The sequence below is a fragment of the Scyliorhinus canicula genome, chromosome 6, assembly GCF_902713615.1.
Source record: "Scyliorhinus canicula chromosome 6, sScyCan1.1, whole genome shotgun sequence".
Taxonomy (NCBI): Eukaryota; Metazoa; Chordata; class Chondrichthyes; order Carcharhiniformes; family Scyliorhinidae; genus Scyliorhinus; species Scyliorhinus canicula.
In genome coordinates this window covers 184,961,882-184,986,241 of record NC_052151.1, presented here as the reverse complement: position 1 = coordinate 184,986,241, position 24,360 = coordinate 184,961,882, and the positions used below count along the sequence as shown (strand labels likewise).

General features: G+C 46.7%; 1 long non-coding RNA gene across 1 annotated transcript in view; it reads right to left on the bottom strand.

The window, feature by feature from the left end:
* LOC119967745 overlaps nt 1-24,153 on the bottom strand; it is a 320,884-nt gene extending 296,731 nt beyond the window's left edge. The window contains exon 1 of the long non-coding RNA XR_005461057.1: nt 23,932-24,153. This is a non-coding gene — a long non-coding RNA (uncharacterized LOC119967745). The remainder of the gene's footprint in view (nt 1-23,931) is intronic.
* Nucleotides 24,154-24,360: the final 207 nt, after the last annotated feature.

Genomic DNA, 24,360 nt, shown 5'->3' with positions numbered 1-24,360 from the left:
ATGCTGCTACAGAGGGGAAGGCAGGCAGGGGGTTTGGGTCTTCCAAACCTGATGTATTAGTACTGAGCGGCGAATGTGGAGAAGGTGCGGAGCTGGGTCAGAGGGGTTGATTCCCAGTGGGTGAGAATGGAGGAGAGTTTATGCACGTGATTGAAAGCACTAGCAACAGCGCCGCTCCCGATGGCCCCGGGGAAATACTCAGGGAGTCCGGTAATAACAGCTTCATTGAGAATTTGGAGGTAGTTTCGCTAACACTTCGGGTTGGGGGCAGGGTCAAGGGAAATGCGGGGGAACCACAGATTTGAGCCAGGGAAGTGGAATGGAAACTTTCGGAAATGGGAGGAGAAGGGAATTAAGACACGAAAAGATTTGTTTCATAGGGGTCGGTTTGCAGGATTGAAGGAGCTGGAAGCGAAGTATGGGCTGGAGCTGTGGGAAATGTTTAGATACATGCAGGTTCGAGATTTTGCCAGAAAGGAGATACAGAGCTTCCCGGTGGAACCGGCCTCAATATTGCGGGAGGAGGTGCTGACAACAGGGGGACTGGAGAAGTGGGTAGTGTCGGTGGTTTACCCAGCTATTTTGGAAGAGGAGAAGGCACCACTGGAAGGGATCAAAGCAAAGTGGAAGAGTTGGGAGAGGATATGGAGGAGGGGTTCTAGTGTGAGGTGCTCCGGAGAGTGAACGCCTCCACATCGTGTGCGAGGTTGGGGCTGATACAGCTGAAGGTGGTATACAGAGCACACCTCACGAGGGCGAGGATGAGCAGATTCTTTGAAGGAGTAGAAGATGTGTGTGAACGTTGTGGGGGGAGGGAGGGCGCTAATCACATTGATATGTTTTGGTCCTGTCCAAAGCTAGAGGATTACTGGAAGGCGGTTTTTAAGTAATTTCTAAAATGGTGCACGTGAAACTAGACCCAGGACCCAGGGAGGCCACATTCGGGGTGTCGGACCAGCCAGGGTTGGAAATGGGTGCGGAGGCAGATGTTGTAGCCTTCGCCTCGTTGATCGCCCGAATGAGGACCCTGATAGGTTGGAGAGCAACCTCTCCACCCTGTGTCCTGGCGTGGTGGGGGGACCTGTTGGAATTCTTGACTCTTGAGAAGGTTAAGTTTGAACTGAGGGGAAGTATGGAGGGGCTCTACAATTCATGGGCATTATTCATTATGCACTTTCAAGAACTGGATAACATCCCGTACCAGCCTCCCCGGACAGGCGCCGGAATGTGGCGACTAGGGGCTTTTCACAGTAACTTCACTGAAGCCTACTCGTGACAATAAGCGATTTTCATTTTAATTTCATTTTTCACATCGAACATTAGTTGGGGTGGGTGGGTGGGAGGGTTGGGGTAGGGGGCTGTGTGTGTTAATGGCGACTATGGGTGATCCCTCATTCCTTTTTGTCATTTGTTTGTGTGAACATGCGGGCTAATGTTTGGGGTTCGTGGGAGGATGGGATCGTTGTTATTGATATGGGGATTGACATATTTGTTACTGATTATTGTTGGTGGGTGTAAATTTGGGAGAAAATGTGAAAAAGTCGTCAACTCAAAAGGCTCACATTCAGGCCTATTTCTTTCCCGAGATACTTTCTCTCATATCAAACCTTGCCTTCAGCTCAAGGTTTCGTTTCAAGTCTTTGCAGTCTTGAGAAAATAGCACCCGAACTTACTGGGGAGAGAATCAGCCCTCACAGTGACCTTATGAAGAGTTTAGCTGCATCTTTTGGGATTGAATTAGTTGGAATCCTCCACCCAGACTGCTGAACCGTGAAATTAAAACACAAATCTTGTGACTCTAAAAACATATCAGTGGGATCAGATCCAATCACCACCTGTTATTAGGCAGACCTCCCCGCGCCCGCCCCCCCCCCTCCCCCAGGCCAATTCATTGGTCACCAGCCAAATCAATCAAACCCACTCATCACTGATGTCAGTCTAAAGCAGCACAGCCTTCTGGATCTTCCTGTTTCAAATAACGGGACATGTACTTTCCTTAAAGACACATGCCCATTAATCATCCATGGATCAAAAATATCATGGCAAAAATAGGGGAAATAAGGGAGTAGACAGGGAATAAACAAGAAGGAACAGGAAGGATCCTTACACTATGTGCTGTCTATGTGGCATACATTCTATGGTCAGTGTCAGTATGTATTTAATGTCAGCACCAAACAGTATTTCCATTACTCAATAAAGCATAATTTTTCATATCAATTAAACAAGAACTTTTGAACATTTTTGTAATAGTTCAAGATACACTGGAACTGCTTCTCAAAAGGCAATAACTTCATCAATGACACTGTCACAACTTGCCACATGAACACTTAAATAAACATTAGTATGGGACATCAAAGTGGACTTCCACTGCATACCAAATCATATGGTTACTGACAGGATAGCCTATTTACAGCCCACAATCTGATTCAAAAGTTGTTGAATATAACTTCAAGTCCTTAAGGAATCTAACTACACATCCAAAAGTGTTGCTGTGGAACGTTACTCAAGTTGATTTCTCCAGGCAGTGGAACCAATTATATGGTTTCTGAGAAATCAAGTGGAAACATGAGGAGCTTTGTATTTTCCTTCGCCGTTGGTTAGGACTTACTTACCAGTGTTAATAGTTCTCGATCTCCAATAGAGATTTCAGTGTTTCTACACCTTGAAATAATGGTGGCATAATGGACTAGTTCAAAATTAAAATTATGTCTACAGCTCGGCTATCTCATGTTCACCAGTATTATTCTGTTTTTGCCCTCTAAGACCACTAGCGTATTGATGATATTGAAGCCTTTGCCCATCATACATCCTGTGGGATTTTTGATGGGAGTTTTGGTGGATATTAATGAGGGTCTGGACTTTAGGAATTTTGCCACATGGTAAAAGTGCTACACCTTCCCGAGCTGTAGATGACCCTGTATAAGAAAATGGACAAGCTGACAAGCTATCGCCTCAACAAACAAGGTTTCTGTTGCATTCTGTTGATCGAAATATGACTAATGTAGCAGGTGACATTAGTGGTGCCTTAAAAGGATATTGCTTTAAAGTTTTATGCTTTTGTAACCTTCACAACAATAAGCAGGGTTGTCCAGTGTCGGCATTGTCTGCAATTCAGGTCCAATAGATGGCGTAACTCACTCACAGTCTTCCTTGCGAAGCAGAAATAGTTATGGGAGCTTTTCTCAGACGTGGCTAAGTTCATGTGCCTGAGTCTAAATTACTTAGGTCCTGGGCCAATTCTGAGTGGGTGCCAGATGTCTTTCTTCCTTCTGCTTGAGCGCTTCTGCATCCTCCAAATTCTTTACCATCATCAGGAGGCCCAGTAGAATGTGGGTTGAGTTCTAGTATGCGTTTGCTGGCAGTAACAGTGCTGGGGCTACAGATTTGCGACATGAGTCCTCTGCCATAAATATTCAGCAGTGAACAGAAAGAACTAATATCAAAGCAATAATGTTGATAAAATCGTTCAAACAAACAAATAATGAGCCAAATTTCAAATTGTTAACAATCTGTCAGTTCCAATGTCCACACCTAAATTCTGCTATATACAGCATGGAACACCCTGAGCACCTAAGTTAGCCCGAGACAGTGGGTGGAATCATAACATATTTTTCAAAGTGTCAGGCTCCGACTGAAAACCAGTTCCATACTTACTTCAACATGCTCCACAGAGATCGGGTGCCATCTTTAATGGGCACCCTGATCATCGCTGAAGTAGAGTGCTCCCCATCACCAAAGTATCTGGAGCTCCCCAGACAACCACCGGGAACTCACCCCATCCACCACAGTGGACGTTTGCCAGTGTTCTCCACTCACTGCCCAATCCTATCACCCCAGTCCACCCACCCTTGGGCCTGCAGGTTTCCCCCTCAATGCCTGCCGTCTCTGCCCAACTACACATAACGGAAAGCACGCCCTCCCCTGCCATGGGGCTCCCACGAGGGTTCACCTGTGCCAACCAGATAGTGCCAACCTGCGCCAAGGGGAAGTGCCATCATATTTCTCTGCCTCTCAGAAGCTTTGTACACCCAGTGGAATCACCTCGACAGAATTCTGTTTTTCAAAATCTGTTGCAAACCTCGCCGACATGATGCGAGGGGTGGGGCAGGGAATTGTGTGATGGGGCTGGCTAATGATATTAAAATTTATTGAAATCCATTGAGGTTCTCGCCCTTTGAGAGCTTGAACCGGGTGATGTCACCAGGGAGGAGAATGGAAAATTGGGAAAAGCAATCTCTACAGCACGGCGGCACGGTAGCATATTGGTTAGCACTGTTGCTTCACAGCACTGGGGTCCCATGTTCAATTCCCTGCTTGGGTCACTGCCTGTGCGGAGTCTGCACGTTCGCCTCACGTCTGCGTGGGTTTTCTCCGGGTGCTCCGGTTTCCTCCCACAAGTCCAGAAAGGTGTGCTGTTGGTGAATTGGACATTCTGAATTCTCCTCTGTGTACCCGAACAGGCACCGGTGTGTGGTGACTAGGGGATTTTCACAGGAACTGCATTGTTAATCCAACTCTGCATGTGACAATAATAAAGAGTATTCTTATTATTACAGAGAGAATCGCATTTCCTGATTCTCTCTGGATTTTCTGCGCACATTACCATTCACTCTGACAGCGAATGCAGGCTGAAAAATCGCTCCTGTCTTGTTGCAATAGGAAAAAAATGACAGAAAGCAAATGGGATTAATTATGAGTCCAATTACATTTCATTAGCTCAAAGCTTGGGAGGCAAAATTTCATCTGCACAGCTTCAGTGTGGTCTCCAAGTAAAGTTAACATTTTAATAGTAAATTTAGAGCACCCAGGCCCCACTGCCTCATTCTGCATCGTGCACATGCATGAACTTGGGCATGCTATCAGCTAATCAGCCCTGTTGTTCATTAGTTTTCCGCTAATAAAAATTAGAAATCATCTGCTTTTGTGCCTTTATAGTGAGAAACATAAACCTCTCAAAGGCATTCAGCACACAATAAATATTCCAGAGGCTTCCCAGAAACATATTGAGCGGGGTTCTGTGTCCTGGGGTTGGGACGCTAAGTTGGGGTGATCCCCCACAGGACTGGGATGTCCATGCACAGACCACCAGTGCCACGGCCTGCAAGGCAGCCATCTTGCTGCGCAACCAACTGACCGCCCTCCGTGTCCCTTGATCGTGCAGAGTGCCACCAGCCATATGGGTGCCCTCCCCCCCCAGCCGGCCGCCACCTCCCCCCAGCCGGCCGCCACCCACCGGCTGGGCAGCACATGGCCGACCCAAGGATAGTGGCCAAAGTAGCCCCTGCAAAGCAGTCCAGGCAATCCTGCAGATTGGCACCAGACGGGGGAACACAGACCATGCTGCTGGCATGGGTACTACCAGCCAACGATACATCTGACAGCAGGGATGGGCACCAGGGTCAGAGGTCTCTACGGTGCTGGGCACTGATAGGGCCAGGGCTGCAGAGGGCAGAGTGCCAGGAGGAAAGGCCTGGGATGGGTGTGAGGATGGGAAATGCGGGGCAGGGTCTGCAATGCAGACTGGGCGGCCACAATGTAGGCAGTGCACAGGTGTATCTGCATCGACACGGAGGCCCTATACGTCTGGTCGCCACAATATACCAAATTCAATGTGGACCAAGCACACCAGGATTCCCGGGTAGCGGGATTCGCTGTCATCGCTGAGATGCCCTCGGCCCAGGTGTGATCAATGGAATGCATGGCGCCCTTTGAGCATTGGCCCATGACTGGTCTTCACAAACCAAAGGGGTTCCTTCGATGAATGTGCAGTTGGTGTGTGACCATGAAATGCAGATCATACATGTCTGCGCCAGATAACCGGGCAGTGTGCACGACGCCTTCATCCTAGCATATTCGACGTTCCTGGCCTCTTGGTGCCGCACACCTGGATGAGGGGTTGGCTCTTGGGCAACAGGGGTTATCCACTGCAGCAATGGCTGATAAGGCCCATCTAGAGGTCACAGATTGACAGAGAGACCTGCTACACTGACATCCATGTCACCTCTAGGTATAGTAGTGCTTCGGCATCCTGAAGATGCGGTTCAGGTGCCTGGACTGCTTTGGAGGGGCCCTACAGTAAGGCACTAGGAGGGTCTTGCAGAAAATGTTTGCCTGAAGAGGGTTAATGTTAGGGTTCTCCCGGAGGTAGCTGCCATTCGTCGACTTTCTCGGGGAAAATGGGCAGAGTGCCAGGAGGAAAGGCCTGGGATGGGTGTGAGGATGGGAAATGCGGGGCAGGGTCTGCAGAGCAGTCCGGGCAGCCACCATGTAGGCAGCGCACAGGTGTATCTGCATCGACATGGAGGCCCTATACGTCTGGTCGCCACAATATACCAAATTCAATGTGGACCAAGCACAAAGGGGGGGGGGGGGGGGGCAGATTGTTGTTGCATGGTCGAGGTGCATGAAGATTGGGCTGGGGGGGGGGGGGGGGGGGGGAATGTTTATTTTACCATATTGATGTCATTGTTTATGTTACTGTTATAAAAATTTTCAGACACCTGAATAAAATATTTTTTAAAAAGGAGGGTCTTCCAAATTGTGGAGGCCTTCTGCGTTCTCCACAACATTGCACAGTAGAGGGACAAAGTGCTGGAGAAGTGAGCTGACACCAGTCCTCGTCTGATGAGGAGGAGGCAGGGGGAGGGCGAGGCATGGTGTCCAGACACGGGAGGCCGCACAACATGTTGCACGGGACACTCTAATCGCCTCTAGGTTCACTGACTAGGGGGTCTGACCAGCGGAACGGGCATTCAATCTCACCCCCATACCTTCCCCCGCCGGCCACCACCTCCCATGAACACCCTCCCTGAACAAATCCCCCGCCCTTCTCCCGTTGCACCCCTCTCAGTGATTCCAACCTGCCTCACTACAGGGTGCTAGCCCTGGTTTGGCAGTAACAACGGGCCTGGCCCATGGGATGGAGAATGATGTCAACCCGCTCTGGGGTGAGTTCTGGTGCTCTGCATCATTTGACAACTTCAAAATCCTGTCCATGGTAGCACTTTCTACCGCCAAACTGGGTGATCCCTGCATGCGAGTCATACGGTCTATTGGATCCTTGGGGTAGTGAAGATGGGGATGGTGGGAGTGTCCGGGGGGGAAATGGGGTGGGACACCGGAGCATTGAGCGCTGACTGGGCTGGGCTCCCTGGGCTAAGCCCACCCCCAATGTCCACCCATCCCCACAACTGCGGCCAGTCCAGAGCAGCTATCCCAACCCATTCCTCACATCTTTCTGACTGGGCACCAAAGTGAACAAATATACAACTTTGTGCCCTATCTATTCTGTGCCCTGCACCAGTGTCAACTTAACCTTTCTGGCCTGACGGGACATAATTCTACACCTAGGTGGATCCCCATGTGAGCCTGCTGCTCAGGTGTCCCAGGTGGCAAGATGCTGCCCTGTTCTGCCCACCAGATGTGCCAGAGAAAGGAGTGAGGAGAGGGGGTGGGGTTGTCGGAGGCACTGTGGTGTTATGGCACTGCCCCTGCGGGAATCACCGGCACGGGCCCATCACCTTCTTCTCACTCAGGGTGCCTGATGGCCCCCAGGCTACTCCATGAGACGGGGTGTGAGTGGAGCTAACCCCTGAGTCTTCCCGCCACCTGGCACTGCCAGCCCCGGAGGCCCATGCTGCCCCAACCAGGGTCTCGATGCTCGCAACCATGGAGCATAAGGAGTGGACCACGTCCCTCTAAGATTGTGCCAAATCACGCTTGACTGTGTCACCACCTTCTGGGTCTATGAATGCACTGTTTCACTCTGGGATTGTGCCATGTCGGCCAGCACCTGGGCAATGCCGCTGATGCCCTCAGCCATGACCTGCTGTGACTGGTTACGCTCTGGAGCGTTGTTGCAATGTCCAGGTGGCTCTGGAACATGGATGCCTTTGAGAGAAAATGCAAAGACAGACGGCCGCATGCAGCACAGAGTGGTTGGCTGGTGGCTTTCGTAGACAGGCCAGTCAGCCATGACAGCCAGTATGTGTGCTGGCAGGTGGTGCAGGGTGGGACTTCGGTCACCCCCCAGGTAGGGGAGGGGATTTTGCGCAATTCTCTAACTAGACAGCACAAAAATAACTCCCTCCCTGGGATTTTCTCCCACTGTCCACACACCTAATCTGATGGTAGCTTGATATTAGCTAGCCTTTATCGATTATTTGCATCTGCTTCCATGGCAATCCACAACTCACTGGCCTGATGTAACCGATTGCCGGTTCGCCAATGCATTACACTGATTAGTTACCCTAGAATCATAAGGACCAACTAGTATCTGTCACTCACTGATGCATGCAGGGTCCTTTGGCAGTAGGGTGAACAAAGAGAAAAATGGAATTCAATATTCTCAGAGTGGACAATATCATACTGTATAATTGATGGTGCTATGTCTTTTCGTCCGACGTCATTTCGTCCAACGACACTTCGTCCACGTCTTTTGGTCCAACGTCTTTTTGTCCGCACGTCTTTTGGTCCAACGTCTTTTTGTCCGATGATTTTTTTCGTCAAAGACTTTTTGTGACTTGTTACGTTTTTTTGTCGGATGATTTTTTTTGTCAAAGACTTTTTGTAACTTGACTTTTTGTAACTTGCTTAGTAGCACTCCACTCCACTCCCCACATTAACTTTTTGTAAATAGAAATCTTCTCTAATGCACATAGCAAGATATAATACGCAATAAAGGATTTTTATTACCGGTCTCTTTCCTTTAACGAGCCTCATTAAAGGATAGTTATTATCGTTCTCTTTCCTTTAACGAGCCTCGTTAAAGGATAGATATTATCGTTCTCTTTCTTAATTCGCCCATCCCGAAACGGCAAAGTTCATTGTGTCAACGAAGAGTAAAAGGAAGGTAGCTGCTGGAAATAACTATATCTACGATTTTCATTCGAGCAGTCCAAACCTAGGAAAAGAATACTGGAGATGTGAGAAAAGAAGGCTATGTTCAGTGCGGATTCACACGGTAACGGAAAACAATGAGCCGAAAATTATTTATTTCTCTAATGAGCACCTTCATCCAGCTGATGTTGATTCGTTAAATGCTAGAAAAGCAGTTGCAGAAATAAAGCATGAAGCAGTGGAAAACATAGCAGCAAGTTCACGTAGCATACTAGCAGCCAAGTTTACGCAGCTATCAGAAAATACCTGCTCTCAACTCCCTAGGTTGCCCGTCGTCTCAAGGACTATTCAAAGGTGCCGGCAAAGAAATTCTGGATTTCCCGCTAATCCAGCGGCTAGACACGGTTTTGAAATACCTGACAAATATTGTAAACTTGACAATGGCGAACAGTTTCTGAGATACGATTCAGGCGCCGAGGATCAACAGCGCTTACTAGTATTCGCATCAGAAAGTGCTCTTCAGGATTTAGCATCATATCGTCATTGGGCATGCGATGGGACATTCAAGATTGTGCCACAACAGTGGTTTCAACTGTTCTGCATTCATGTACAAGTTAAAGGAAGCAGTTTTCCACGGGTCTTTGCATTACTGCCGAATAAAAGAAAGCAGACGTACGAATTATTCTTTGACCAATTGAAAATTATGCAACCTAATGCAGATCCGATTGATATCATGGCAGATTTCGAAGTTGCAGTTCACAAGGCAATTAATTCATCATTCCTTAATTCATCTGTCGTGGCATGTTTGTTTAATTTGAGCCAATCTGTGTTTCAAAAAATTACCGATTTAGACCTCAAAGAAAAATACAATACAGACTCTGAATTCTGTCTTAAAATTCGATGTTTTTCAGCATTAGCTTTCCTCCCCGTTGAAGATGTCGAAGAGGCTTATGAAGATTTGATAGACGATGAAGATATACCTGCTGAATTCATCGTTTACTTCGACTTGACTTACATAGGCATTGTGAGAGGACGTGGTGCCAGACGAAGGAGAGAAACACTTACATTCCCGACAGCTGTATGGAATGTTAATCAGCGTGTTCTACAAGATCTACCGAGAACAAATAATGCTGATGAGGGGTTTCATTCTGCGATAAAGCGTTCGGCGGGTGGAGCTCATTTGAATATCTGGAGGTTAATCAAAACTCTGAAGGAAGAGGAAGGGTTCATAATAGGCAAAAAGGCTCAAATTCTTCGGGGAGATCAGTCGACTTCATGTACGCGATATAAGAAAATAACTGAACGCCCCAAAAGATTGGTCGTTGAATATGATTCTACAATAAAAATTGATTTCTTGAGGAATGTTGCTTACAATTTACATCAATTTTAAGTAATTTTGGGAATTTTAGTAATTAGTAAACTTTTAGATTTTTTAACTGCATTTTTAGATTTTTTAACTGCATTTTTCAACTTGCATTTTACTTGCATTTTATCAATTACTTGCATTTTAGCAATTAAATTCGCATTTTAGCAATTAAATTCACTTGCTGTATTGTACTTGCATTTTATCAATTAAATGGTTTTATACGGAGTTAATTTGTAATTGGTTAATTGGACGAAGTGACGTTGATAATTGGACAAAGTGACGTTGGACCAAAAGACGGACGGACAAAAAGACGTTGGACCAAAAGACGTGGACGAAGTGTCGTTGGACGAAGTGACGTCGGACAAAAAGACGCGACACGATAATTGATGTTGGGTGCTGGAATTTGTATTCCATACTCTGAAAATGCACTTTTGTTTGAATAGATAATTTGGGTCGATCCAGATATTCAATGTCAAAATTCAGATAGTTTGAATTTGAATTTTAACCACACTAAGGGCGAGATCGCTTGGCTGCGTTGCGCCCGAAAAGCTGCATGTTGCAACGCGACCGGTAGATGCCGGGTGATCCCTTTTCCAGGATCTAAACGGCTCGCCACGCCTCGTGAGATCTAACGCGATTTCGCGAGACATCACAATGTGAATCCTGCCCATTGTGGGCAGGAACAATTTTTGGCAAATCTGCATATTAGAGTGAGACAGCTAGTCTCACTCCAATATGCATTCTCACAATCTACCCAAGGTATGGGATCTAACCCCCTTGCCTTGGAGAGCTTGGGCAAGTGCTGGTCCCCACAAATGAGAATAGATGTACTGGCACTTGTGGGTGTCTCCCAGCAGATTGGAGGGCTCCAGGTGCTTGCTTTCTGGGCATACCTGCACTTCTGGTGCCATTGGGCACCTTGGCACTGGCAAATTGTCCAGGTGGTACTGGCAGGTGCCAGGTTGGCATTTTTCCCATGCTGCTGATCAGGCCTGGGGTGCTCTGTGTGTGGGGGGGGGGGGGGGGGGGGGGGGGGGGGGGGGGGGGGCTGAGGACCCCTTATTGGTGAGTTGGGGCTTGGTGGGAGGGGTTGTTCAGTCGTTGCTTTGGGGAGCTTGAGATTTCGGGACGCCATTTTCTCTCTCTGCTCTGAGGAGCTCTGGGACAAAGTGCAGCCTCGGTTGTGCATTCACCGCTGAGACCCTCTATCTACCTGAATGGACGTTCGATAGCGTGGTGTTTCTCGGCGTGGTGTTTTTCATAAAAATTGGGAAACCAACTTGGCAAAGATAAGTTTGAGTAGCTAAAGTGAGCATTATTCCCTTGGAGTGTGAGACTGAATCAATAATGGTAAACAGGGAAATGGCAGAGCCTTTGAATGATTATTTAGTATCTATCATCACAGTAGAAAAAACACAGTAGAGAAATCAGGAAGCAAAGGGAGGGTGGAATTTAACACAATCATAATCATTAGAGAAAAATATGAGGAAAGCTATTGGGACAAAATGACAAGTGCTCAGATCCAATAGGATCTTAGAACCATAAAATCACCACAGTGCAGAAGGAGGTCAATCAGCCCATCGAGATTGCATCAACCCTTCGAAAGAGCACCCCACCTAGGCCCACTCCCCTGCAACCCCATCTAACCTGTAGATCCCTAGACACTATGGAGCAATTTCATCATGGCCAATCCAACTAACCTGTACTTCTTTGGACTGTGGGAGGAATCCGGCCATCCCAGAGGAAACCCACACAGAAACAAGGGGAAAGTGTAAACTCCACTAAGAAAGTCACCCGAGGTCCAAAACGAACCCGGGTCCCTGGCGCTGAGGCGGCAGTGCTAGTCTCTGTGCCAACATGCCACCCCCAGTGGGTCTTAAAGAAAATAGCTGCTTTTCCAATTTTGGCACAAGTGAGGAGGCCTTTGAAGGGTCAAAAGGGCCTTTGTCATTCCTGGTGCAAAGGTCAATGTTTGGTGGTTCATCTCGTTTTATCTTTCTTTATTTTTTCAATAATAACTTGATATAACCGCGTTTCTTGTTTGGCCACTTAAAGGGGAGTTAATAGTCACCAACATGACTGTGGCTCTCGATTCAAATGTAGCCAGATGAATTTTTGAGACAAAAAATGTAGTTTCATCACGATGATTACTAAGACTAGCTTTCAGTAATTAATTCAAATTTAAATTCTATATCAGCTCTCATGTTGGGCACTCACCCAGATTTTGGAGCAGTTATCCAGCACCATGGTATGATGTCTTTCATTACTCATTCAACTAATTTTCCAACAGGGCCAGTATATATATAAACCATGGTTTCCATAATTATGTTTTGCTGTTTAATTGATTTTGTTTTTGACAAATGATTCAAATGGGTGTAGTAGCTAAATAGGGTCACTTGGCAGAATTTTGGCAAAGTGTCAGGCCCAGACGGAAAACGAGTGGGCAACTTAGACAAAGACAATAAGTGGATGTGGTTATCATCAACTGGGGAGGCCTCATAGAATCAACAAGCGGCTCTAAAGAGATCAGGACGTTCCAATTAGCGCTGCTGCTTAACGGCCCCAGCCCCATCACAGATGTATCAGGTGATCCCCCCTCTCCGCATCCACCGCAGGTTTTGAACCCCGCTACAGACACTGTGCATGTATAGCCATCACTCCCCCGCACCACACATCAATTCCCCCCGCCACATGGGGTTCCCACTAAGGCCCCACCCTGGCAATGCCTCCTGGTACATGTTGTCAGTGCCAGGTTGGCACCTTGTTCCTCAACCCCCCCCAAGAGCTATACTTCCCTCTGAGCCCCCAGAGGGATCCCATTTGTCATAATATACATCCATGTATATAATGGAATGCAGACAGAGAGTGATTGACACACAGGATGACCAGTCAGCGTACAGAACACAGCAGCCAATCACCAGACAGGACACGACCACTATAAAGCCAGAGGGCACCAGTTTTCCCACTCTCTCGGGATCCAGCCTCTGAGACAGTTATCATTATTGTTATCATGACTGTTATCATTATTGTTATTGTTGGTATTTTATTGCGGTTCGTTGTTATATAAATACAAAATTTTTCAATAAAAATTATTTTTTAAAAAAGAAATTGAGTTACCTTTCTCAATCAATCTGTCAAAACATGGAAATGTAAAATTGGCTGGCCAAATAGGTAATTTTTTTAAATATAGATTTTTACTAGAGATTTTCCATTTTTACAAATAATGCAATAAACTCTCAAAATTGAAATAGTAAGTATAAGTGCTTCTGCATACACGAGTACAGAAAAAGAACGAAAACACAATTGGTTTGGCTTAATCTTTAAACTTGATGTCTTCAACTATACAATAACAAAGAATAACGAGCGGTTAAGCTAGAGAATAGGAGGGAAGATGATAAGGCCATGTAAATATGGCAAAGTGGGGCACACCAGCACGTGAGTTTGAGATAGACATATGGAAAACCTTGTAGGAGCAAGTCAGACATAGCAGGGTCTAATATTTGAGATAGAGGTACCATACTTTTTGGAAATCATCTGATTTAGAACAGAGTATGCAAGTTAGGAACACCACAGGGATACATTCAATGAGAATTGTATGCTAGTTCTGAACTGAAGGATAATTATCGCCAATCCATGAGCAAAGGATGTTCTTCCGTGCTGCAACGGTTAGGATGTCATACAATCTTTTTCCATTAGGGTCAATGATTTCCCTATCAGGAAGTCCCAGAATTAGGAATAAAGGATCAAATTCTAAGGCAATACCGAATATCTTCTGTAGCTCTTTAAGGATACCAGTCCAGTGGGTTTGAATTTTGACACAGGACCACACACAGTGAATGTCGTCACCCTTGACTACCTTCTACTTTTGGGACAACCAGGATATAGCAGGGTCAAATCTGTGACTCAAACTTGGTGTGATATGCAGACAGTGTAATATTTTAAATGGAGTCTCTTTTATTTTATTTCAGGCTGCAATTTTATTGGCATATTCCCATATCTTACCCTATGTCTCCTCATAAATACCGACTGAAAAGTATTTTTCCCAAGACTACAGTGTTTTGTTGCTCGTTATGCTTTCCTTAATTTGCTCTGTTTTAATTACCTTTGCTCAAGAGTCGCCAGGTATCTTTTTGATACCACCACAAGGTTCAAAACCGAATACTGATCAAAGACTCAATACACCAGTTAGTAAGTTTGAAATCAATGCACATTTATTTACACACACAGTCAATTATTGCTCATGCACAAACTCTACTCACTAAACTACAACTACTACTAAAAGCCTATACTTAGCTTCGGGCGCCCACTCAGTCAGAGGAACAATGGCCGTTGTCCGGTTCTTATACTGCTGGCTTCGAACTGGTACAGAATAGTAGCTAGGAGCGCCTATCTCGTAACGTGTGTTGACCTTAGACTTACTTGGCTGGTGCTTGGCGGGCCTCTCGTCGCTGAGAGCAAAGGCCAAGATGAAGGTGAAGAAGAAGAGAGCGATCTGTCTTCGGGGACTCCTCTTTATACCCCAAAGGGTTTCGCGCCCTTCTGGCGGTTCCTGAACTTGGCCCCAATTAATTGGACCATGCCCCAATCATTTGTTATTGATTCTCTCCAATAAAGGGGTCGTTCCTCGATCACTGGGCGGGCCCTAGGTAACCGTTGGCTTGCCTTTGTTTTAGTTTCCACTGGCGCCGGGGAGTCTGCCCTGGTACCGATTGCTTAAATGTTTTTCTTTTGTCCCCGGAGATAGCTCATTACTATGCTAATGGCTTGTAGTATCAGTTCTGTCTGGGAGCTGCAAGTTCCAATCCACAGGCAAACCTTGCACCTGCTCGTTTCCTTAGCATTGTCCAATTTTCCCTGTACTCTTTGCGAGTGTCCATTTTGGAATCGGGACGTGGCCACCCCAGGTGGCTACAGTTTCTAATATACTCGCCCAGGATGTGGAACACAAAGTGTCATTAACTTTATTAATTAATTGCTTTGGTTCTGCGAAAATCAGGATTTTCTTCACCAGGGAGACTGAAGGGTGTGCTTCCTGGAAATATCCAAGCATCAGTGTCAACAATAAACGCATCTGTCCAGGGAGGTGGTCACGGGGCTGTACCCTTTGCTGGAGGACAGTCGGAGCCCAGTATGATATGTCAGACATCCATTCATTGCCTGCGGTAGTGAAGGTCACCGTGGCATTTAACACTTGTGCCTTAACAACATTCCAGGAATCCTCTGGAGCTATCTGTGCAATTGCCCATCTGCATCAAGCTGGTCACGGAAGCTTGTTCGGTTCGGCCAGTACATCCAATTTCGTACCAACCCAGCTATTCAGACTGAGAGGTCCAGAGAACTCAAGAGTCATTGTAGGATTCCCTCAAGTGAAGGGGATAATTGGCTGCATGAATATGATCATGAAGGCTACCACTATGCAGCCAGGAACCTTCATCAGCTGGTTTGCAACCATTTCAATGGATCTCTCAGATCTGTGCTAGGTTCAGAGGAAGCTGTTGCAACTCTTTCATTTTGTGATGTTCCAGATGCCACAGCTTTTCAGTCTGCATGAGAACATTTATGGATGTTTATTAGGTAACCAGCATTATACAACAAAGATATGGCTCCTAAATCATGTGCACAAGCCTGTTTTGCAGCCCGGTGACACCTCCAACTGCTGTTATGGGTCAACGAAAGACATTGAACAGGTTATCGATCCTTTGAAAATGCAATTCTACTGCCTGTATAGAATTGGGGAGTCTTGTGGTAATGTGCTGTTTTCTGCACAGCTTAGCACTCCAGAGGGGAGATGTTTCCCACAGTGTGGACTTTTTTCCTGAGTGCTTTGTTGCCTCTGAGATTGAGAAAGACTCAAAGGGGCCTGCAGACCAGGTGTACAATGGCAATCTGTCAGTATGTACTGAAATGTGTGCCAGGGAGGCACGCAAAGCACCCAAACAGACATATAATTATGTGATTCCCTTAAACACCCATGTAAAGGACTCCACTTTCATCCTTAGATCACCAATATTGCTTCAAGGGCTGCGGAATATGCTGCCCCAGGATTTTAACACACCACCTACAATACAATGAACAGGCACAGGTTAATTGCACGCTGCAATCCCTGTGCTTGTTTTTGTTTTTTTTTTCCAAGTTTTGCTCTGCAGGATTTGCACAACACAATTTCCCCACACTGTTGAGCTCTAGATTTGAACTCTCCAGCTGTGGGAAAAAAAACTAAACTGAGAGTGGAATCAAGGAAAAAAAATTAATGTAGTAATTTCCAGGCTGTTCTTATGCACATCCTCAAGAGCCTTTCAAGAACCCAGGAAATATCTTTTAAGTGCCAATGCCAAGGGGAGGGAAGGGAAAAAATGATCAGAATCAAAATCTGTTTCGTATTTTCCTAAATTTAATTTGTTGCCAGCACATCAGAAAAGATAGAGCTGTTACTGAAACAAGGCAGCCAATCCCTAAAAATAATTTGAACTATTTTTACGGCAACAAATTAAACTTGTTCACAAACTTCCTTTGAGAAACTGCTGTTTCTCAAAGGAAGTTTGTGAACAAGTTTAATGTTTTGTTTGAGTGGTTAAAATAAGCTATATAAAGTTGCAAATGTTACATATGATGGAGTTTATGACCCTGCTTTTTGTGAAATTAAATACATAACGGAATTTGAAACTTTACTGGAATGTGCAGTACAATAAAAGCTCACGGTATTGCCCTTGCAGCTTCTCGTGCTGGAGAATATCAGAAATCGATGTAAAACTATTCTTCATTAACAACTTTTTGAAGTCAATAGAACGTAAAATTAGGTGAAATATAAAATAGTCCTCTGATGCAAACCCACTGTTCCCAGAGGTTCCCAGGTTAGATTAAAATTAAGGCTTATGGTTCTAATAAAATTTTCTTCTGAAAGCTATTTTGGAGACAGACGTCATTTGCAATAGTTTATTGTTTATTCTTATAAACTAACTGCAAAGATGCTCTTGATCATAAAAGCTATTAAAGTTAATGAGATGTTAACCATTTTTGGGCAGCACGGTGGTACAGAGGTTAGCACTGTTGCCCCACAGCGCCAGGGGCCTGGGTTCAATTCTGGCCTTGGGTCACTCTTTGTGTGAAGTTTGTATGTTCTCCCCGTGTCTGCGCGAGTTTCCTCCGGTTGCTCCAGTTTCCTCCCATAGTCCAAAGATGTGCAGGTTAGGTGGATAGGCCATGTTAAATTTCCCCTTAGTGTCCAAGCATGTGCAGGTTAGGTTATGGGGTGGATAGGGGACAATGGGCATAGGTAGAGTGCTCATTTGAAGGGTTGGTGCAGACTCGATGGACTGAATGGTCTCCTTTTGCACTGTAGGGGTTCTATGGTTCTATTTTTCATTACAGCCTGTACAAGTAACATTTTTCAATACAGGGGTTTACCATTATGGGTTATAAAGGACTTTGAGGAAAAGAATAGATAGTTTCAGCCCTCCTCCACTAACTGGGAACAAACTATTCTTGTACCGGGCCTGAAGCCGAATTGAAATTGAGCCGTACAAAGGGCTCAACTAAATTAGACTGCTGTGCATCCCCAGGCAGCTTGCTCGTGAAGTGAACACAATTCCCAGCTTTTTTCCCTCTAACACCAATATCAGCCATTGGGTAGGTCCTGGGTGAAGTTGGGAAGGAAATATTCAAGAGCTGCCAATAGGCATGGGTTGTTGTGGAGCCAGGAGGGACAATACTTCTCTTCTTGGCTCTATATTCAGATATTAAATTTTAAAATAAATTTACAGTTTTTGTGATGGGCTCCAGCAATGTTTTAAGGACCAGCAGTGAGGCCACATGTACATTGGTTATTCTAAACGTAGGAGATCGTCCCAGTACAGACTGCGACGTGTTCAGCATAATTTCAGGGAGGAGTCCTAAAACAGATGTTTGGTCCATTATTGGCATGTGCGAGGAGATGCTTTAAGCATCTGTCCAGGAGACCTAAGTAATAAGCTTCATGAATTTAGCAGTTGGACCACTGCCTATGCAGATTGAGTGCAGGCCATCCCACTTTTATACTGGCATACTTTGGCCTATTTTGCGCCACAAAGGGCCTGTTCCCAAAAACTGGAAAAAGCAAATAAACCAGATGTGTTGTTGTCTGTTACACTAATATAATAAACCAGTGGCACAACAGAGGGAAAAGCCTAGCACAATTTTTTCCGAAAATATTTACATCCTCACTGGCATTAAATGGACAACAAAACTGGTACATCTCGTTAATTTAAATTGTATGATATAAGTCAGCAATGTAGACAATTTTCCATTGGAAATATTACAATTCTACTTAACCATTATAATGGTTAAAACCTAATATATTGTTTCAACAAATAAAAATTATGCTCCCTGATGGCTGAAGGGTGAAGCCCTCTACAATGTTATATATACTGAGCCAAACAGACCAACAATAATTTTAGTTTTATCTGAAGAATTGATGAAAATCAAGATGGCAGCAGATCTCCCACAAATTGATCAACACCCCTAAAGTACAGAAGAAAATAAATTTGCAGAATTCCCTTTATTAATTTTTTTTAATGTATTTTATTACAAACATACATAAACAATTCAGGAAACAAGCTTCCCACCAAACAACTGTACATTTTGTACAAGATGTTCCCCTTTCCTACCCCCCCACGACGAACAACTCCTCAAATACGGTCATGACCATCCCCCACCTCGCCTCAAAACCTCCGCTGAATCCATTAACTCGTGTTTGATATTTTACAGGTGACAAAAGTCATATAAATCACCCAGCCAGGCTGCTACCCTCTGTGGCATTGCTGACCATCACTCCAATAAAATATGTCGCCGGGCAAACAGAGGCAAAGGCCACAATATTGGACCTCCACCCCTCCATCAGCTCCGCATTCTGCGATACCCCAAATATCGCCACCAAAGGGCCCGACCTAACCTTCTCCTCCACTATCCTTGCTAACGCCGCAAACACTCCCGCCCAGAATCTCTCCAACTTTTCGCAACCCCAGAACAAGTGTGCATGATTCATTGGTCCTGCCCACACTTCTCACACTCGTCTGCCACCCCCTGAAAGAACCCACTCATTCTTGCCCGAGTCATATGTACCCTGTGTACGACCTTGAACTGTATCAGGCTCATCCTTGCGCATGTGGAGGTCGCATTTACTCTTCGTAGTGCCTCACTCCATACTTCCCAATTTATCTCCCCATCCCATTTCTCAATCATCACCATTCCCCTCCCTGTTTTCCCAGCCAACTGTATAAATCTCCAATCTTACCCTTCTATTCCACCTCCGGACGCAACAGTCATTCCAGTAGGGTGTACGTCAGCAAGCTGTGGAACTCCTTTCAAATCTTCCGCATGTGGAGTCCCTTACCTGCAGGTACCTAAACTCACTTCCTCTCAGGAGCTCTACCATCTTTCAATTTATCTATACTGGCAAACCCTTTTTCCAGATACAAATCCCTCACTTTAACCAGCCCCACTTCTCTCCACTTCCTGTACATGCCATCCATCCCCGCCCCCGATTCAAACCCGTGATGTTCACACAACAGCGTAAACACCGACATCCCGTCTATCCTAAAGTGCCTCCTCAGTTGGTTCCAGATCTTCAATGTGGGCTACAATATCTGTGTATCCGAGTGGACTGCTCCCCGAGTACCTGCTCGGCGCCATTGGCAACGCTACCGCCACCATAGCTCTTAAGCTGGACTCCTTACAAGATTTATCTTCCGTCCTAACCCATTCTACCCACCCTCCTTCCCACCATCGTCTCATATTCTCCACATTCGCCGCCCAATAGTAATGAAACAGGTTTGGCAACGCCAACCCACCCTGTTCCCTCTGCCTCTGTAACAGGGTCCTTTTAACCCTCGGCTTCTTCCCCGCCCATACAAAGTCCAAAATAATTGTGTCCAGTTTCCAAAAGAAGGCTACAATATCTGTGTATCCGAGTGGACTGCTCCCCGAGTACCTGCTCGGCGCCATTGGCAACGCTACCGCCACCATAGCTCTTAAGCTGGACTCCTTACAAGATTTATCTTCCGTCCTAACCCATTCTACCCACCCTCCTTCCCACCATCGTCTCATATTCTCCACATTCGCCGCCCAATAGTAATGAAACAGGTTTGGCAACGCCAACCCACCCTGTTCCCTCTGCCTCTGTAACAGGGTCCTTTTAACCCTCGGCTTCTTCCCCGCCCATACAAAGTCCAAAATAATTGTGTCCAGTTTCCAAAAGAAGGCCTTCAGTATAAAGATCACGAGTGTCTGGAATATGTACAAGAACCTCGGTAGAACGTTCATCTTCACCACTTGGACCCTCCCTGCCAAAGTCAATTGCAGCATGTTGCACCTCTTGAGATCCTCCCTAACCTCCTCCACCAGCTTTGTTAAATTCCATTTGCGAAGCATCACCTGTTTCCTCGCTACCTGAATTCCCAGGTATCTGAACCTGTCTCTAGCCACCTTAAATGGCATTCCCCCTAAATTGGCATACCGACCCAAGTCATTCACCAGGAACACTTCGCTTTTCCCCACATTTAACTATACCCCAAAAACACCCAAACCTCCCCAACAGGCCCATGACCCCTCCATGCTCTCCATCGGTCCGAAACATACAACAGCAGATCGTCAGCATTGAGCGACACCTGGTGTTCCCTTTGTCCCCTCCTAATCCCTTGCCACTCTGCTGTCCCCCTAACAACCATTGCCAGAGGCTCTATAGCTAGCGCCAACAGCAGTGGTGACAGCTGGAACCCATGCCTTGTTCTCCTGTGTAAATCGATGTTCTGTGAACTCACGTAATTCGTCCGCACTCGCCCTTGGTGCCACATATAACAGGTACAGCTATGCCACAAACGTCGGCCCAAACCCAAACCTTCCCAGGACCTCAAATAGGAACCACCACTCCACCCGGTCAAATGCCTTCTCCGCATCCATGGACACCACTACCTCCGGTACCTGGCTCCCAACAGGGACATAATCACATTTGACAACCTCCTTATATTGCTAGAGAGTTGCCTGCCATTTACGAAGCATGTTTGGTCCTCCACAACCACCCCTTAGGACAGAACCTTCCATCCTTCCCGTCACTAACTTATCCAGTACTTTCACGTCTGTATTTAACAGTGATATGGACATATACGACCCACGTTCCAACGGGTCCTGCCTCATTTTTGATATTGTGATTGTTGCCTACATCATCTCTGGCAGCTTCCCCATCTCCAACGCCTCGTTAAATGACCCCAAGAGATGTGGTACCATGCCCAGCGCGAACACCTTATAAAATTCGCCGGATAGTTGGTCCGCACAGGATCTGAGTGCACGGCCAGGGGCACTATCAGGACCCGGGACACTGTCAGGACCCGTTGCTCTCTGTGGGTTCACTTTCAAGAAGGCCAATCTGACATCTGAGGCTGTGAGAGTAGGTATGTGCATGTCCGAGGCTGTTACAAGCAGAAACTTAAGCAGGAGAATCTGGTTAAGGGTTAACTAGGACTAATACCTAGTCTGGTATTGTCCCTGATGGCTTTGCGGAGATCGTACCTAGATTTCTTGCATAGGTCAGGGTCGCCTGTCTTAAAACGCCTCAGACCTGGACTTCAGTAGGGAGTGGATCTCCCAGTTAAACCACGGTTTCCACAGTAACTTCATTGCCGTGTTAATGTAAGCCTACTTGTGACACTAATAAAGATTATCATTATTACTTACTGACGAAGTCTGTGATGGTAGTGGTATACTCGTTTAAGTTGGCCACTGTGGTGATATAATCTGCATACTCGTCTGCCTTTGGGTCAGAACGTCGGCTTACCATTGGCCCTGGTCGGTCATGTGCCTCGCGACCGATTGGCCGAGAGGCTGAGTTAACCACGCCTCTATTAACGAGGTATAAATGCCCAGACGCCTGACGATCGTCCCTTTCCACTGTAGACGATCGCAGAGCTGTGTTCTAGTCAATTAAAGCCAGACTTTGGTAAATCACTCGCCTCGCGTGCAATCGATGGTACATCAATTTAATTGACTACGACTTTGAAGATGGAGTTCCGCATCAAGCCCGAATGCCTCCACATCAGCCCGCAAACTCCAAACTCTGCAGAACTTTTCAAACTCTGGCTGACTTGCCTCGAAGGGTTCCTAGCATCTACAGCCACCCCCCCCCCCAACCGGGGCACAGAAGCTGCACATCCTCCACTCCAGCGTGGGTATTGACGCTTACGCAATAATCAAAGGGGAAACGGATTATGATGACGCTATACAAAAGCTAAAAGGACAATTCATCAAACCGATCAAAAGGGTATTCGCTCGACATCTGCTGGCCACCAGAAAGCAGGTCCCCGGTGAGTCTCTAGACCAATACGCCCAGGCCCTCTATGCCCTGGGGAGAGGTTGCGCCTGTGTAGCGGTGTCCGCTACAGAGCACATGGAGCTACTCAACAGAGACGCTTACGTGGCTGGGATGCTGTCTCCCGTGATCCGCCAGCGGATGCTGGAAAGAGACGAACTCAGTTTAACGGAGACGCTGACTCTCTCCGCCTCCCTGGAGGTCGCAGATCTAAGCGCGCGCACCTATGACCCTGGCCAGGCCGCCTCCTGGCACGCTTCCCACCAGCCACCCGCCGCTTTCAGGCTTGTGCCGCGGGGCGCCCCGATAAATCCGCGGGGCCCTGCTGCTACTTTTGCGGGTACGCTAAACACCCTCGCTCGCGCTGCCCAGCCCGCTCCGCCCTCTGTAAGAGCTGCGGGAAGAAGGGCCACTACTCCACATTCTGCCAGGCCAAAACGCTGGCTGCAGCGCTTCTGGAAGCTGCACAGCACTCTCCCCCCCCCACCCCCAGGCCTCTGCGAACGGCCTGTGTGACTCCCTCTCTCCCCCAGGGCCCCTCCAGCCGCTCCCGACTCGCGCCTCGCCGGCCGACGATCGTCCCTTTCCACTGTAGACGATCGCAGAGCTGTGTTCTAGTCAATTAAAGCCAGACTTTGGTAAATCACTCGCCTCGCGTGCAATCGATGGTACATCAGCCACTGAGCTCTTGAAAAAGGACCAGTCCACTGATTCCAAGCAGTCACGTAGCACCTCTTCCGTTGCTTCGGACCAGTACTGCATAACCCTTAACCAGATTCTCCTGCTTAAGTTTCTGCTTTTAAGGGCAGCACAGTGGTACAGTGGTTAGCATTGCTGCCTACGGCACAGAGGACCCGGGTTCAAATCCCCGCCCTGGGTCACTGTCCGTGTGGAGTTTGCACATTGTCCCCATGTCTGCGTGGGTTTCATCCCCACAACCCAAAGATGTGCAGGGTTGGTGGATTGGCCACGCTACATTGCCCCTTGATTGGAAAAAATAATTGGATACATTAAAAAAAAAGTTTCTGCTTGTATATACCGGGAGAAGGAACACCGTCTTGTGGTCTGATTTTCCGAAGTGTGGTTGAGGAATGGATGGGTAGGTGTCCTTGATTTTTGTATAGTAGTGGTCAAGAATGTTGGGGTCCCTAGAGGGACAGTAGACTTGGTGGAATTTTGGCAGTACATCTTGAGGTTGACCTGGTTGAAGTCCCCAGCCATGATAAACAAGGCCTCTGGGTATTCTGTTTCACTGTTATTTACAGCGGTGTACAATTCATCAAGTGCCTTCATTTGGAACTATGTTTACATTTGCATTTGTATCTTTTATTGTTATAAAATCACGAATGCCTTAATAAAATCTTTGTTTAAAAAAAAAAGTGCCTTCACTTACGTCTTTGGTGAGATGTCGACCGCTGTGATGATGGCAGAAGTGAACTCCTGTGGAAGGTAGTATGGGCGGCTCTTCAGACAGGTATTCCAGTTCCGGGGAGCAATAGTTCACCAGGGTTGTCACATCTGAGCACCAGGAAGAGTTGACGAGGAGGCAAACCAGTCCACCCTTTGCCTTGTCCGATGCGGTCCATCCGGTGTATTGAGAAGCCCTCAGGTTGAATGGCACAGTCCGGTGAGGCAGGAATGAGGGGGGGGGGGGGGGTACCGCGAGGGACTGGTCTGTCTTTTGCCGTGTTTGGATCCTTGCATGGGATCTTCGCTGTTTTGCCTGTATTTAGGCCGGATTTGGGTCACTGGCAGGGTCGTGATGGGTCACTTGGTTGGTTCCAGAATTGGATGTGTGCTAAGTTGTACATGGATGTATGCT